Source organism: Myzus persicae, unplaced genomic scaffold (genome assembly GCF_001856785.1).
Source record: "Myzus persicae strain clone G006 unplaced genomic scaffold, MPER_G0061.0, whole genome shotgun sequence".
Lineage (NCBI taxonomy): Eukaryota > Metazoa > Arthropoda > Insecta > Hemiptera > Aphididae > Myzus > Myzus persicae.
Window position 1 is genome coordinate 640,821 of NW_019103784.1, and position 17,764 is coordinate 658,584.

The 17,764-nt window shown below is 31.4% G+C and overlaps 1 protein-coding gene across 1 annotated transcript in view; it reads right to left on the reverse strand.

The window, feature by feature from the left end:
• LOC111035273 overlaps positions 1-8,281 on the reverse strand; it is a 44,123-nt gene extending 35,842 nt beyond the window's left edge. Inside the window, exon 1 of the mRNA XM_022316816.1 lies at positions 8,087-8,281. The gene's annotated coding sequence lies outside the window, so the exon portion shown is untranslated. The remainder of the gene's footprint in view (positions 1-8,086) is intronic.
• Between the last annotated feature and the right edge of the window lie 9,483 nt (positions 8,282-17,764).

Consider the following 17,764-nt stretch of genomic DNA (forward strand, 5'->3'; position numbering starts at 1 on the left):
ATCGTGTTAGTTACATTATATTTTATGATAATTTAAACATTTTGAATAATTAAAAAAAAACAGTTTTTGTATTGATAATTATTAAAAAAATACGAGCATAATTTGGATGGTTTTTTTAAATCGTCCGCGTGCAATTCGACATACCGAAATATTTAAATACTTCACTTTATAAGAACTCGCAATTTAGTTTGTTCTTGATTTGAATGCCGGCAAGCAGCAAAATGTTAAATTACCAAATAAAAACTTTGACAGAACATAAAATATAAGCTTCACGTTATTTGGCATGTATAAATACAAATTAATACTAAACATTAAGAATTCCACAGACGAGGTACAATATTGTTTTAGTTCATTGTCAGCTACAAATCAATAAATATTGAGTTAAACTATTCTTAACAATGCAATTCATGTTTAAATAAAATAAAGTATGTCTTGTTCAATATTTACTTTAATATAATTACTAAAATATATCTTACACCTAAATATTTCATAATTATTTGAGTTGATACATAAAAACTATATGTCAATTACTGAAACTACCACTCAATTATATCATTAAGTATACGAATGGAATTTAATCAAGATTATTTTTTTGCAATGAGCTGATTAAATGTTTGACATAAGTGTAATATGTTTTAATTATAATCACTATTATAATGTTTATAGTAATATGAAATATATTTAAACCTATTTTTCAATGGGAGAAAGTAGGTACGTATATAGTCTGTGCTATACATTACACACTCAACAGTAACTAAGTGTGGTTTTGTTCGCTATTTGTTTACAAAAGTAATTGTTCACATTGCTCTTCATTAAATTATGAACACTACACAACTTTTAGATTTTATAGGTTAAACCTACGCGTGGAAATTACTTTTCCTGATTAATTTTACCGTAATCGCAACAAGAAAATTTGAAAATCTAATTAAACTGTTTAACATACTAAACTAGGTGCACATAATAATAATAATATGTAAGTAAGTAAGTACTAAGTGAGTAGATGATGTACAAGCTATTTTCTGTATTAGAACAGTACAAGTCCTCCGTCTTTGTTTTAAAGTTTTTAAAATGATTTTATGAACATAAATCGTATTAATTTTTATTACGTATTAAAATATATAGGTACATAAAATAAGTAAAATCGTTTGAAGCATTATAATATAAGTGTATGTCCATTACATTCGTATATGCCTATTTGGTTAATTTAGTAGGTAGTTTGAAAGGAATATAGCGTTTACGCAATAATCAGGTTTGAGAATGAACTTCCGACAACAAGTTAACAAACGCCCCCGCTCGGCAGACTCTGTGCACACTCTACTGGCCTGTCCTCCATCCGTGTGTCCACAGTAGGACTATTTTGAACGCACATTTCTCATGGAAAACACACGGTTAATTGTTACTTGTATACGGCTATGCGGTCATATGTTCAGCTCAAGATGTTTATCCTAGTTTCAGAGACAAACACGCGGATAATGATTATTAAATAACCACTTGTTTGGGACGTAAAACGGTGAACGAGTCACGATAGACAAGTCGGGTTCATTACAATATAATTCGCTAACCGCGCAAAGTACAGACTTAATGTTACGGACGGATTGGAAGGGGTCTTATCATCGTGACTTATCTAAATGGGGCGATGACTATTTTTTTTCGAGTATTGTGCACACTTGTCATCGATGGTGTGCATTGTCTTCAAATGCTTTTGGAGCGGATCACCGTACAGAACATACAACAATACGACACGACGAACCGATCGTTTTTCAGTGGATTGCAAATAAATGACAAAAGTGCTAGGGTGTTAAGTGCGATTAACGTGGACACTTGACCTGTTATCGACTGTCGCACAATATGAGGATAGTTAATGCTAAGACAGTCGAATTCCTGTACAATATATTATCACACACAACAATGTCAACAAATTACACGTTAAGACAATATGAATAAATACTTAATTTATACTTATATAAGTTGCCTGAAATCGGAATAAGGTTTTTCCTACTGAGGGCATAGTATCAAATATAACAAGCCTACCTTTCGCCGGTTCAAAAGTTCCCCAAAGATGACGTTATGTTTTCATATAAGAAAAAATATGCATTTCTATAAAAAAAAATAAGTAAAAAAAATACACCTGCAACTTTTTAATAATATTCGTTATTTTAATTAGAGTGTAACACTATTATTATTGTTTTAATACTATTTTATTATTAGGTATTATAATATAATCATATAATTTGTCGTTTTTTATTTGTAATGTTAAAAAATGTATTTATCTTCCGTATGCTAGTAGTTAGTACTAAGTCAAGATGCCTTAGCCAGGAAGACTTGATAATATAAACGAAAAAAAAAATGAAGAACATTAGGTAGAGTACCTTAAATTATTTATAAATTATACTTGCAGTTTAATCTGCAGATGGAACTTAATAAAAGTCTGTATTGTATAATAGAATGTGCATACGCAGATATTGTATTGAACACGATTATGTAATATACATAATAATGTATTACATTATATATCGTATAAATAGTTATATTGATACAGACTGCTGAGCGATGGAATGACTTGTCTCGATTTATAATAATTGGTAGTCTTCAAACTAATTGCTCGTGTGATTCTGTTTAATGTTCGATTATGATTTACACCAGTAAGAATTTTGGTTGATACTCTGACAATTAATATTGCACTGAAATCAGATTTTTTTTTAAGCCAACTAAATGACGGCCAAAGTCTTATCTGTTTAATATATTAACGAAATTACGGACCCGCCAACAAAAAATTGCTGCAGGAACCCCAACCGCAGCTTTTGCAGTCTGTCTTCCTTGGCTATTAGCCAGACTTTCGCTGATTTATTATACATATTTTATAAAGTCGACCTGATAAATAAAGTGGTTTTTGAAATTATAATATTATAGTCTAAGATTCTCAGAAAAACAAGCAGAAAGAAAAATAATGTTCGATGTATATTATTACTTGATTTTCGAATTTCATTGTGTTTGTTTGATAAAGATGATTATTATTATTATTTTTTAACAATATTATTATGCATTAATTACTTGGGCGTTAAATAAATTACGATAATACCGCTGCTGTCAGCACAAGGTTCTCGAGACCTCTGTACTCAAGGTATTGATGTTATACTAAATTACATACGTTTACTAAGCTCGCAGTGACGAGCGTCAAGGGAAAACGAGGGAATATGGATGATTCGGGCCACTGATAACACATAATATTATGGTAATTCAGTACATCAACGTATACCGAGGTCAAGGGATTTTTACTTAACAAGAATCAGTGATGTCCATTGCCATAAAAAGTATTCACACACAATTATAAAATAATAATTTTACACGGAGGTCTAAACGAATTCATAAATCGCGTGTATCAATCTTAATTGTACTTACCTACAGGTTGTGTAACAATTTTTTTTTTATTTCAGATTACTGTATCGGGAAATATGTTTCCAACATTTAGGTACCTATCTACATACAATTATAGAAGTGAACTAAATCCATATATTCCATATTTTATATTATAGCTTAGGTATATATGGTGTAAACTAGTATAAATATATTCGTGTTATTTAATTAATTATATATTTTCAATGAAATACTATGTAAACCGAACGTATAATATAATATATAAAAAATAAATAGATTACTATCCGAAGAATATTTACTTATTATGTACCGATTGGGAAACAACATTTCAGATAATAAACATGCTCTCTCAAATTCGTGCATAAAATTGTTGAGTTTATCTTATATAATTCATAAACGATTTGATGAAAGTCGTTCATCGTTATTTGTTAGAAATACGCCGTTGTATATTATATTATACAAGTATATAAAATCGTAAATAAATTTTCATTTGAAAATGTATTACTTATTCATTATTTTGACAACATAAGTGATTAACCAAATATTGTATAACCTTCTACAACAACTGTATAATAAAGAGTAAAATATATAATAAATTATATAATGCAAAACATTATTTAAATTATACACGCTCAAAATGTATACGTAGCATTTACATTTTATTATAATATGTTATATTATAAGATTAATAAATGTACGTATTATAAGCAGTTTTTTCTACAAAATTTCGAAATCATAATTTGGAATTTCGTACATTATTCTGTATTTTCAAACATGTTTTGAGGTCTCATTTTTGGCTCCTAGTATGTAGTTGGAGTATTAAAGTAAACATTACTAGTCATATTGTCTGTTCGCACACATAGGAGATGCTGGATTGCGGCATCTAGCATAAGGCATGAGATACATATTTTAAACAAGAAAATATGTAACACAAATAATAATATGGTTTTAAGTTTAAATAACATTTGAATAAGATAATTGGACTCAAATATTACAGCGAATGACAAGATATTTTTTAATGAAATAAAACTATATCATTATATCCTATATAAAGAGATGACATACTTATTGTTCCGTAATTGTGTTAAATGTAGTTATATGTACCCGTAGGCTATATTATATATTATAGTTCTTAAGAAAAAAGTTATTCCATGTCAATCATATGGTATTTAAACTGAAACCTAACAATGCAATTGTTCGTATAATAAAATGTACATATAAATTAAAAATTAGACCATTGTACCGTATATATGTTTAGTGTTTTTACTAATTATATTTATTGGTATTTAAAATTGCTGTCGTGGGCGTATTGCAATAAGTTATAACTGATAATAATAAATATTTTATAGAAAATAAATGTTTCTCATTTAGTCATAATTAGTATCTGTAAACTAATATTAAATAAGTAATAGATAAAGGTTTATATACAAAACGCGTGATTAATACACAATTAATAATCACTCGCTAAAAATAATTTTAAAATTGTATAGGTAGTACGTACGACGTACCTATATCAGAATTCATTATATATTTGACCACGCCAATCACATTAACGAAAAAAATCAACATAGAGATTTATATTATTTATACTATTATCCGAGCACAACATTTTTCAGTTTTAATAACGCAATTTCACGTACGGGATCGACCCTATTATGAATTTCTATACAATTATTCAAACATGAAAAGAAAAAAAATGTATAGTTACACTACCTCGGGCTTATAGTCTACTTAAATGTGACACACAGTCCTAGGCGCTTATAATATAGTTCTATGGTAAAATAAACTACTTATCATATATTACTAAAAATCATTATATAATAACGATTAGAATACAAACAGTATGTCATATTATAATTTACGAAACGGAGACTCGTACTATAAGTAGGCACTATTCATCAAAAGTCAAAATACAATAATAATATATATAGGTATCGGTCATACAGACGTCCAAACCAAACAATAACACTTCAAAATACTATGTGTCTTTGGATAGAGGAAAACTAAATAAATACGAATAAAGTAGTAAACAGTATTAGGTTATGTAACTTATGCGACATATAGTGTGATTCTAATAAGTAAGTAGTAACCAATGAGTACCTACTATACATATAGGTGTCTGCATTTTGCTTGTTAAATTCAGAAAACATCTTCAAAATAATTTTGTACTTAAATAACTGGATGGGTGTGGACAGTTCGAGCACATCTGTTTGCTTTTAAATAAATTAATTTTGAAATAACTGCAGCGTATCACGTAACGAAACATAACCCGATCCTGCAGCAGTAGTGTTGTACACATCATATTACCAAAATGTTTATTGTTATTCCTTATTACTTGCGAACACTCACATTTAACACTCACACTGTAATATTTGTAATATGATAAATAATAATTCATAGTTTCTTATTACAGTGTCTTACTTGGATAATCATGAATATTCGTATTAGCTTAGTAAATGGAAAAATAATTTCGACCGGATCTCGGGGGTCTTGACGAAATATTTTCAAAAACCTTCTAACGCTAAACAGCTACAATCTTTGCTTAAACATAATGCATGGATAATTTATTGAGAAAATCAAAAATGACTATTTAATTAACAATCGATGAATTTCAATCTACGATCTGTTATATTAAAGGACCACGTGTATCTAGAACAAGCGAAGTGTGGACAATCATATGATAAGAAATAAATTACAGAAGTTAATATTTGGGTGACAGCCATTGTGTAGTTTCCATCTGCAATTGTAGTCCAGTGGTCAGTAACGTAACATCATGTTACGAACTCATAATACATAATAATATTATATATGTGAAATATCACAATAGGCGTTCGTATTTAAGATTCTTCTATATCGAATAAAATGCTCAGGGCACTTGCACATCTGAACTTTCTTTTTAAATGCTTTTATAAAACTATTAATACAATACCATTAGTATAATCTGCGTAATATTTCATTCGTCGTAAACCATTAATATGTATGATAAATATAGATTATGATTTAAAAACAAGCATAAGGATGAAATTAATTATAATAATTGAGCTTTTTTTTTATTTTTAAGAATATTTACAACATTATGTATATATACTTTATCAACTGTGAATAATATGAGGAGGGAGGGCAATCGGTGATGGAATCCAACGTGATACACAATAATGGTGCATATCTTATAAAAAATTTTTGGTGCCATAAACTGAAAATATACTCGTATATAAAAACATTAACAATATCGGATATTAATATTATATTTAATGAAATACGTCAACGCCAAAACAGTCAACTTTTAAACAACCAAAATTACCTAGTAGATATAAGCTTAACAGAACACTTGAAAAAAGAAACATCAAATACTATTTATAGTAATTTATTTATGAACTTATACACACAGTTCGAATACCAGTACTCAGGTCTACAACTAAAACTGAAATGGGTATAGGACTTGCAGTAATTCACCTCAATGTAACTAAACAGTTCAAAATAATCATTTAAGTATTATTTATACAGCCGAATACCTAGCACTATATAGAGGAGCAAAATTAGCTCTAAAAATCAATGATACAAAAATAGATACATGTTCTAACTCATTCAGCGCCTTAGCTCTAAAAATTAGTAACCTTCTTCCCAAATCAAAGACATTAGATTCATTTGGACCCCAGGACATTGCAACATGAAGAGAAACGAGAAGGCAGACGAAGGAGCTAGTAATGCATTTAATAGTCCCTACTGCGAAATAATTCTCTTTTCTTCACTTGAAGACATAAAAAGAAATATAAACCAATACTGCATTGATTTATGGAACAAAAAAAGGCTCATGACCACGGAAAACAAATTAAGTGAAATTAAGCACTGTGCTTACTCTGGCCAAAATACACTGATCTAAACAGAAAAAATGAAGGTAATTTTTAATCGATCTAGAATTGCAGGTCACACAGAAATCACACACGGAACCTTATAGTAAAAACAGATCCACCCCTACACCCAATATGCAATACAAACTACTCCATGAAACATATCATCGTCCACTGTCAAAACTTCGACGAAGCTGAGAAAGACTTTAACGACCCTGACAACCTGCAGTACGAAGGGATTGGTCCATTTTTAAATTATTAAAACATGATTTTATGTCCAAAAAAACTGAATTGCATAATAACAAAATAAAATATAATGTAAAAATGTAATACTCTTGTAAAGCTAATAGTAGTTGATGCTTAACTAATAAATAAAAAAATAATAATAATATCACGGTGTAAATTATATTATCGGATTCACGGTGTTAGCTCTAGAATCCTAAGTGCTAAGCGCACATAGCACCTCTGCGATATGAGCCTACCTGTGATAGGTATACATTTATTATGTTTAAATATACAGTCTGTTGGCGATAACTCGTAGAAGGATACAACAATGGCTTGATATATTATGACGTTATGTATTAACTGAACTATATACATAATAATCATATAGGTATTAATCTCAAACCTCAAACCCCAAATGTACACAGGTACCTATTTTAATAGTGTGAAACCCTTCACTGCAGCCCAACAGTTTTTTCATTCCAATGATAATAATAACAATAATATTAATATAACCTCCGACCAAACATAATAATAATCACATTACCCCCGACCAAACATAATAATAATTATGTGTGTGTTAACGTAAAGAACCGAAAACCGGGATAAAAACTCCGAAATGGTTCGGCGGCCACACTTACCGCTGCGTATCAAGTCAAGTGTTGCGTACGACGTGTGGCGTGCGTGGACGGCGGTGGCGGGTGTGTTAGCGCGCGCGCGCGGGCAAGACGACGGCGGCGGCGGCGATGTGATTTTTTAAAGTAGCGTGGATCGTAGGTATTCGCGACCGGCGAGGAGCTATTGTCCAGACGTGATATTGTAACGGACTGCGGCGAATCGGACTGAGCGGTTTAGCGTGTGACACGCGCCTGGCACGGCGCACGCACACCGTGCGGTTAAGAGGCGGCGGCGGAGGCGGCGGCAGTGTGTATTGCGATTCGTCCGGCGGCGGTGGACGCCGTCTGTCCGTCCGTCACTGTCCGTCTGCATAATGACATAATATTATAATAATAATAATAATAATAATAATATGGCAAACGACGTCATATATTATACGCAGTCGAGGGCAGACGGTGGATGAACCAGCTTCCTGTTGGGTATTTGGTCATATAATACATATTTTTATCTTGCGAGGGACATATTATGGCCGCATAGGTATGTACCGTGGACCAGTTGCCGAAAATCCGTTGGATTTAGCCAGTACGTAGGTGTTTAACATAATATGGTACCATAAAGGGGCATTAAATAAACTCCGGTCAAGCACCTCGCACCGTCGAAAACCCCGATCAATCGAATTTTTCGACGGGCATCGTGATGACCAGGACGGGGTGCGGGGCGGGGCCATGCCAACTTCTCGATTACTGCATAAAATGTGCAGGTTATATTTATAATTTGAGTGCATGTAATATGTATAATATGCGAGTTATATAAAGTATGTATTGTATGTATATTGTATGCATTATTTTATATTGTATATAAATTATTATTTATAGTATATATACATATCATTTGGTGCGCAATGGTGTTGTGATTTTAACAGGTAAAAAGGGATCGGGGCGCAATCGTATTCCAAATTTTTTGCGCAATCGTGGTGTAATTAACCGGGTCAAAAAAGGAAAAATTGCGCAATCGTGTTGCAGCGACTGCATACCTAGCAACTGAGTAATATTTTGTCGGATACGATCACTCTCCATTTGCAGTATTGTTAAGTAAGTACTTGAAAGTATAGTCAAAACTTTTTAAGGTCTTAAATACGCATCTTAAATATTTTTGAAACAAGTACTGGGACAATGTATTTCAAATACTTTCCAAACGATTTTGAATTTAAAATCAAATACTTTTTCTTTTTAGTGTGTATATTTCAATTTCCATTTAATCACGTAGAATAAAAAAAAAATATTGAGATAACCGACAGTTCAAATTATACCTTAACAAACAAAAAAAAAACAGACAAATAATTTATAGTTACCTACACCAAATGTCCTATAAGAGTAATTGAAGACATGAAAATGCTAAAAAAATTCGGTTCAGTTGATTTATAAGATAAACATTTAAAGATATCTATAAATATATTTCTTAAATACTTGTCTTTGTACTCAAACACTTTTTTTACAGAATATTGAAACATTTTTCAGAGTTATTATCTTTTATAAGATTGCCAGATGGGCACGGCAGGAGCAGTCTGGCCTAAAATATCATTATTCATTGCGTTACTCACCGTTACTGTTTACGGCGAGCACACGAGTCTACAAGCGATGTCTTGTGCCATCAGACTTGCCGAAGACGCGGGGTTACGATAGGTCTGATGTGGACAAGAACCGTACAAGAATAACTCATCGAACGGTGTTGGCAATATACTGTATATTATGTAATATACGTAATTTATTAATAATATAATACATGTATGTGCATTGTACAAAGATTGTTCTTTAAGTTCTTTTTTAATAGAAATTAAATGTTTTTATTATATTTTTCGGTAAAAATTAACTTGTTCCAAAAGTCTGTTCTTGTTTTTAAAATGAATCGCTCCTACCATCTACAGTCTCTTAGAAATGAAAAAAAAATCAAGAAAAAAATTACTATTATTAGGATACTTTCACTGCGATCATTTCAAAGTACAAAATAAAAAATCCGATTAACGTCGTGACTCGTGAGACCAATTCTTTGCTTCTGATAATATGTTAAACATGTTAATTTTTTGAGAAAAGGAAGATTTTTTAATATATATTGTGATATACCTGTAGTTACTTACCGATATGCTCCTATGATTTTAAAATTATTACAATAAGAATTCATAAATCTATTTTGCAAACGAATTTATTCTTCTTTTGAGAACAAGTTTCTTAATGTCACTGATACCAGTATTATGTCTAAGCCCACACGTTGAAAAAAAAACGATTTAACCACATCGTAAAAGCGCATCCCACTGCAGCGAATCCTCGGAATACGTAATACTGTGTCACATCAAGTCATAATATATTTAATTATGTCATCATACCTTTTTTAATAATACTATGTAGAGTCGATGTTAAAGAATATAGAAATATGTATCTAAGCAAAATATGACAAAGAAAGTTAAACACGATTTACGAAGGTAAAGGTATTAATTTATGATTACCTAGTATCTACTGCAGTGTGCTTCAAAAAACTATTTAGGAAGAAGAAACAATAAAGGAAAATAAACGATTTTATTGATAACGTTAAATGGGGGGAGTGCACTGAGTAATAATGGATAGGTTATTGGTGACTTTATCAGTCCCGAGAAAATATGGGAAATAAGCTAAAGTGGTTCAAAATGAATACTTGCCTATTATATTTTTGTGTTGAAAATTATTGTATTATTAATTTACATTTCGAAGGCATAAGGTATTAATTCGCAAAGCTAATAAAGATAACTTCATCAATTTTATTATTTTTTTACGATTCTTTGAATAAAATACTAAACACAAAAAAATATTTCTTAAAATAAATAAACTGTGCCATTGGATCAATAATGTGTCGTGATCTGAAAAAATAAATGTTTATATAAGAGCACCTACTCGGCCATTTTTTTACAGCTAATATTTGAACATGTACACTAATAATTTAATAAAATTATACAATAGTATAAAGTTTACATATTATTTTGTTTTCCCGATTTAATTTTTTTATAACTTAAATTATGAATAAATATTTTTATGTAGACCATAGGCTTTATACTACTAGACAAAAACTGTGTACAACAACATTACGCGGGCTGCGTAACAACATCTCGCAGTGATTCTACAAAAAATTACAATAATCTAAATATCTTACACAGCTACTACAGTAATCGAGTAATCATAAGACGCCAGCTATGTTGTTACGCTTTCCGTACACTAATTGCTTGTCTAATAGTATAAGGTCTAGGTTTCAATAGTTGATATAAGAGTGAATTTACCTATTATCAAACTTTTAGTTAAAAATATTATCTGTGTTCTCTCGATCGATTAGTTAAAAAAATTTAATTTGTAATTGAATTGTGAGCATTTTAAAATATTAATATTTTACATACTTATAAGTCGTTTAAAAATAAAAATATCGTAAGAAACCGAACGGTAGAACATAGATAATGGTCATACCTAAAAGTTTTATTCTAAGTTAGTTCACTCTAATATCAAAAATAACAGCAAATTATTGAATATTACTGGTTTGGTGGTCGTACACGTGTATGACGGAAACAACAAATGCATGGGTAGCGGCCGCTTAAGAGGACGTTACCAGGACATTAGTTGTCTCCGTCTTACAAGTACGTAACACAGCAAATTAGACACTCAGCAGATCAAGTTTAAAAATTAGAGTATACTGACTTTTTATTGAATTTAAAGATACGATTATTATGTCTAGAGCATCTCATAGGTTTTTTTTATTATATTTTAATTGGACCTCGAGCTATAAGTATTTTAAGATGTACAAATGATTTACAATTTTTAAATACTCATGACTTGCTTTTAAATTAAAATATATTACAAAGCCTATGCGATTACCTAGATAATAATCGTACCTTAAAATTTTTTAAGAAGTCAATTTCCTCTAATTTTTAAACTAATGGAGTAAAACGTTATTTGCTGAGTGTAAAAAATGGCATAACATGCACTTGTACGGAGGAGACAACAAGTGTAACGTCCTCTTAAGTATTAAAATTAGTTGCTTTTATTAACAATTTTACAGTGGCGTCAGGGTGAGGGGGCAAATGGGGGCGGGATTTAATTTGAGGATACTGCGTCCTATCATATTCCTATCTCCGTAACAATTTATAACATGACTAAAGTCATACTCGAAACTCGAAAGCTTGGATGTATGCATATTTGATGTTGTCCCAATGCACATTTTTCAAAATATTATTTTAATTGTCTATGGCGCGTATCTTTGGGCGTATCTCAAGAAACTTGCTCGAATTCAGTAAACGGCTTCAATACGTATACGTTCGATGTTCGTATAGTATATCATATAATATCATATACCTAGGTTATATAAACAATAATGACCTATTGCGATAGGTCGTACGCTTACACCTATATTGTTATTGCAGTAGAGTGGAGAAAAAAAAAACACGACCGTAGTGTACGTGCCCGACAAATTATTATTGTCGTCGCCGTCGTTGTCGCGTTCTCGGCGATTGGACAATACGCCGCGCGAATTTTAAATATGACGACAGCCCCGCCGGAGCCCGAAGGAGACAGCCGCGGTCCGATTTGGTATTCGACTCTGTGAACTCGCACGCGTTTCGTTATTGCTTATTGTATTATCATTATTACAACGACCGTTACAACTATTATACTACTAACAACTGTTATTAATACACGGACGGAGAACGTGTGCAGTATTTATAATACATAATAACATCATATGCGAATACGAGTGTATTATATTATATGTTATCCGCACAGGTGTCTAGGTACACATACGACTTACTGGTTGACGCAGGTATAATACGTAGTATCGACGACGTTTACGTAACGATTTACATTATATTATAGGTGTGTGTGTGTGTGTGTGTGTGTGTGTGTGTGTGTGTGTGTGTGTGTGTGTGTGTGTGTGTGCGCGTACAACTGTACAATAATAATAATATCATTATTATATATATTTTAATTTTTAATGTCGGTTAGTACTGCTGCTGCGGCGTAGATTTGCGTTAGGTTGGGTTTAGGTTAGGTTAGGAAACGGTTTATGTTTTTGTATTCAATTATTAATTCTTAATAACATTATTATTACAAGCCGGTAAGCTCGCAAGTCGCTAAATGGCGATATACCTATAATAATATAATAAGGCGTTATTAGGGTAACGCGTTGTATATTGTGCACTTCGGTAGCCGGTTAAACTCGCTGCAGGTTCTATCCGGGGCTGATGGCCCGTAACATTTACGTTGGTTTCATATTGTTTTCAGATTCAAATCGTTCTCTCCGCATAGTCCGGACGTCTGATTCTCGGACCATAATATTATCCTGGATTATACATTTTTCTTTGCACGCGAAACGGAAGATCGTCCATTCGTCCATCCGCGATGATTAATATGTGTATTCAATTTCATTTAAATTTTTTTTATATAATTATAACTCATAAGACACCATAAACATAAATGTACTACCATACACTGTACACTTTAAAAGGTATCAAGCAAGACGCAGTGAAATTAAAAAGTCCGAGTATGACTTAAACCTTTTATTGAAAGAAGAAACCAATATTGTAATGTACCTAATAATAAATTGTCGATAGAAACAAATGTAGTCCCTATTTTAGTTACCTCCGACGACTTTACACGGTAATCGGATCATGACTTGTCTATATTATAATTTATTCATCATAGTCGTATCTGGAAGTATTATTATAACGTTGATGCCTTTATATACTATATGGTCGGATAATGTTACGATCTGCAAAAATTGCCAAATAACTAATAGTCAAATAAACGAAAAAATATTTCGGGTACTGGGAGGGGCACGTGCCCCGGTTGCCCCCCCCCCGGCTACGGCATTGATCACATTCTGTTATGGTGCGAGTACCAGCTGGCACCTGTGCGATATTTTATTCCTTTTCTTTCCGCGTTTCTCGTAACAACGCCGCGAACACTCATTACGTCGGCCATCGTGTATAATAATAATAATAATAATGATAAAATATACGCATACCTGCAGCAGCCTTACCACCCGCCGCCGCCTGTTCACGACGATCTCTTGTGATAAAACACCGACAAACGTCCACATGGAATCCAAGCGCGCGTATAAATTATAATGAGCATAAGTATATTTTAGCATGGGATATAAAATATTATCAAGCGACGAGTGCGCGCCGGGTGTGCGACTCACACACAGTCACAAGAGACGGCGGTGCGGTGGGCTTAATGAAATCGACCGAGTCGGACGACTTACGATCCGCTGGTCGGCCGACGAGCGTATTTATCACGCACACGATATCGAATTACCATTAGGAAACGTGTGTACGTTGTACGTTTTAATCGGACAGACAGTTTTGCGCGCCGTAGAAACGATATGTTTTGATTTATTGCGCTAGGAAATGGTTACACCTACGCCGTAATACCGCACAGAGTCATCCGTCAGGTATAAAATAATAAAGCGTAAAATATTGTAACACACACTCGCGTGTCCGACATTTTAACTAATAATAGGTATAATATACCTATACGCCTTCACTGACGGTCGATCTGTGTGTAATCGCACCCTGGACATCACAATAATACGGTAGGTGACAGCATGTCAAAAACCCTAAGCGATACTGTGTACAAGGGCTGCCCCCCTCGGCTCCCACCGTCTCCTCTTTCGGAAATCTTCTACAACGGATCTCGGTCACTGTGCGGTACTTCACCGGCAATCTCACTTTTACCTGGTTGATATAGGTGACTAGTGCAGTCCTATACAAAATACGCATTTATAATAAATTACAATCTCGTGTTCGTTGAATTCGACGGATATGCAAAAATGTACTATATTTTTTAATTTGTTTGTCATAAGAGCTTAGTTACATTTTTTTTTTTAAGGACATAATATTTTAGTCAATTAAGTATCTGGAGGAATCAAATTTGGAGGAGTCCTATGGGGTTCAACTAGAGAATATCGCAGGCAATATTAGAAAGACAATTTTAGAGAAGGATATTTAGACCCAACAAGAATAATTTCACTCAGAGGTACTATCAAACACGGATAAAATCAAAATATGCGGAAATATTATATAATGCCTTTGAAGAATCAAATATAACTATAGTAATTTGAGCCAAAAGATTAATTTGGCTAGGTCACTTACTAAGGACTAACAGTATCGCAAAAGAATAGCACTAAATTGGAAACCACAGGGGAAGAAGTCCTTAGGTGGACCTAAACAACTATGGTCTCATACAGTCACAAAGGATCTAACAATACTAGGGGTGGAAAATAACAAGAAAGTAGAATTAGATAGAAAGAGACGGAAGGAAGTGTGTGATATAAAAATAGGTCTGAACGGCCTTTGAAGCTGAACAATTTTTTTTATCTGAATTATGAGTAAAATTCAAGTTTCTTTTTATCTCTATGAAATGATATGGGTTCTCATAAAAAAAATGTTTGGATTTCATTAGTGAATACAATGTTTATAAATAACATTTTGTTGATTCATTTCATTAGTGATTATATACAAACGTCAAACACAATACATTGTTTATTCATTGGGCTAAGTTGTTAATCTCGATAATGAACGTTATAGTGTTGAATAAAGGCCATAAAAAGAAAACAATATTTCTAATGGGTTTTAAAAAATGTGTTACGTATGTACATGTGTAAGTTTGATATAATTTTTAAACATACATTTAACGTTAGACTGATATATACATACATATATGTTTGTATAGTAATAATAATAATATAAATGTTACAATATTTGAAGATTTAACTTCTCAGATTTCTATCCTCCTTGATTTAATTCCGTATTTTACACATTTTTTAATAAAAATTAGGTTTATTTTATTACAATCCTAAAAGTAAAACTTTTCATAATTTCTGTAATAGCATGAGAAGTGGAATATTTTAAATGTTTTTAGTCAAGATTATTTTATGTTGCCATGTTGGTTTTATTCGGATATTTATTTAACTATAATATGTTATCTAATATATTTTTTTAAGAATCTACCTATATTTTATTTGGCCATAGGTATGTAAATATTTTATTCCTATTTACTTTTACTGATAGAACTATACTTAAGGGTTATAAATATAGTGTACTTCGACATAAAACTCAATATATATTAAACACAATTTATTACATTATTAAACCAATTGAATGTGAATTATTATTTATTTTCATATTTTAAAAGTTAAAAAAATATAGTTTTACCAAGATTAGTTAAATCGTTAGTGGACATTTTAAATCCCACACATTTTTACACAGACGTTTAGTAAATAACATTATATCATAGTCTATTGCATTGCTTGTTTGTGTTTCAGATGAATAACTTTAGTCTTTAGTAATATTTTATTGGTTACTAATTTGAGTACATACACATTTAGGACTAAATAAATATGTAGCAGATAAAAATTAAATTGCTGTAGTCATGAACCCCCAGGCCTCAATAATTCTGGTTTTAGTGTAGACAATCAAATTAGAACATTATATTCCAAACAATATAATTTTTAAAAACTATACAGGTTGTTTGTTTGTGCGATCAATAGTCAATACGTTAAAAAAAAAAAAACATTTTTAAAATCTATACACCGTATTTCTTGTATCGCTCAAAATCTAAAATTGACTTCGATTTTATGTGTGCAATTCGTGTTGCTATTCAGATGACTTTATCCTATTGTGATTTATCTATTCTATTGCATCTTATACAGCTACCAGGGTCTTACTCGTGATTCTAATATGTCAAATATTATGATAGATATGATTGATTTACTGCTTAAAATAAATAAATATGCCATTACATTCGATATGAAAAATAATTTATCTACATGCACTGTTTTCTGAGTATAAGATTGTTAACTATTATAAAAGTTGGTTTTCTATTTCAACATAAAGAAATACGTTTATTAATGATTGACTTGTATGTGATTATTGCCGTAATAATAGTATACTTGGGTATTTATATTTGTTTCTAACGATGTAGATTCTACCTCGTAGACAAAAAATCCAAAATACTATATAATTTTGTAATTTGATAAAAAAAAAAAAAAAAACTGGTAATTCATGATTTATGTAATTATATAAATTTATTGTTTAGACATTATAATATGAAATTCCTGACGAGCGGAGGCGACTGGTTCTCTGCATTACTGTGCTATATCGCAAGTAACCATTGGCGGGTCGGTGTATAAATTAGTTTTTTTTTTTGGTAATTTGACAAAATTTTAACAGACGGATGAAATAGGTAGGTACTCGTGTTTGGTGGTTCTGTATTTTTATAATATATTATGTGTAGCGTGAGACAGTCATTATTTCGAAAACTATACTCATTAACAATTTTTAAAATGCTTGTTTTTATACGATAATATAAAGTCACTTAAAAATACTGTACAAATATTTTCGAAATAATATGTTTATAAGGTAGGTTAAAAAATAAAAATTATCACATAAGAAAATATACATTTTTTTATATTTTTTTTAATTTTCTAGTTTTCTCAGGTTTTACCTATGGTTAATTATAATATTGTTAGGTTAATTTGAGTTCTGATCTAGTCATTTTAATAAAACATTTATAATTTAATATATTTTAGTATTTTTTAGTCTAATAGACTTTAATGTGCATTAGAATTAGGTATAACCGTTAGGTACGTACACTAAAGATATATATTTAAGCTGAATATATTTGTGATTTTAG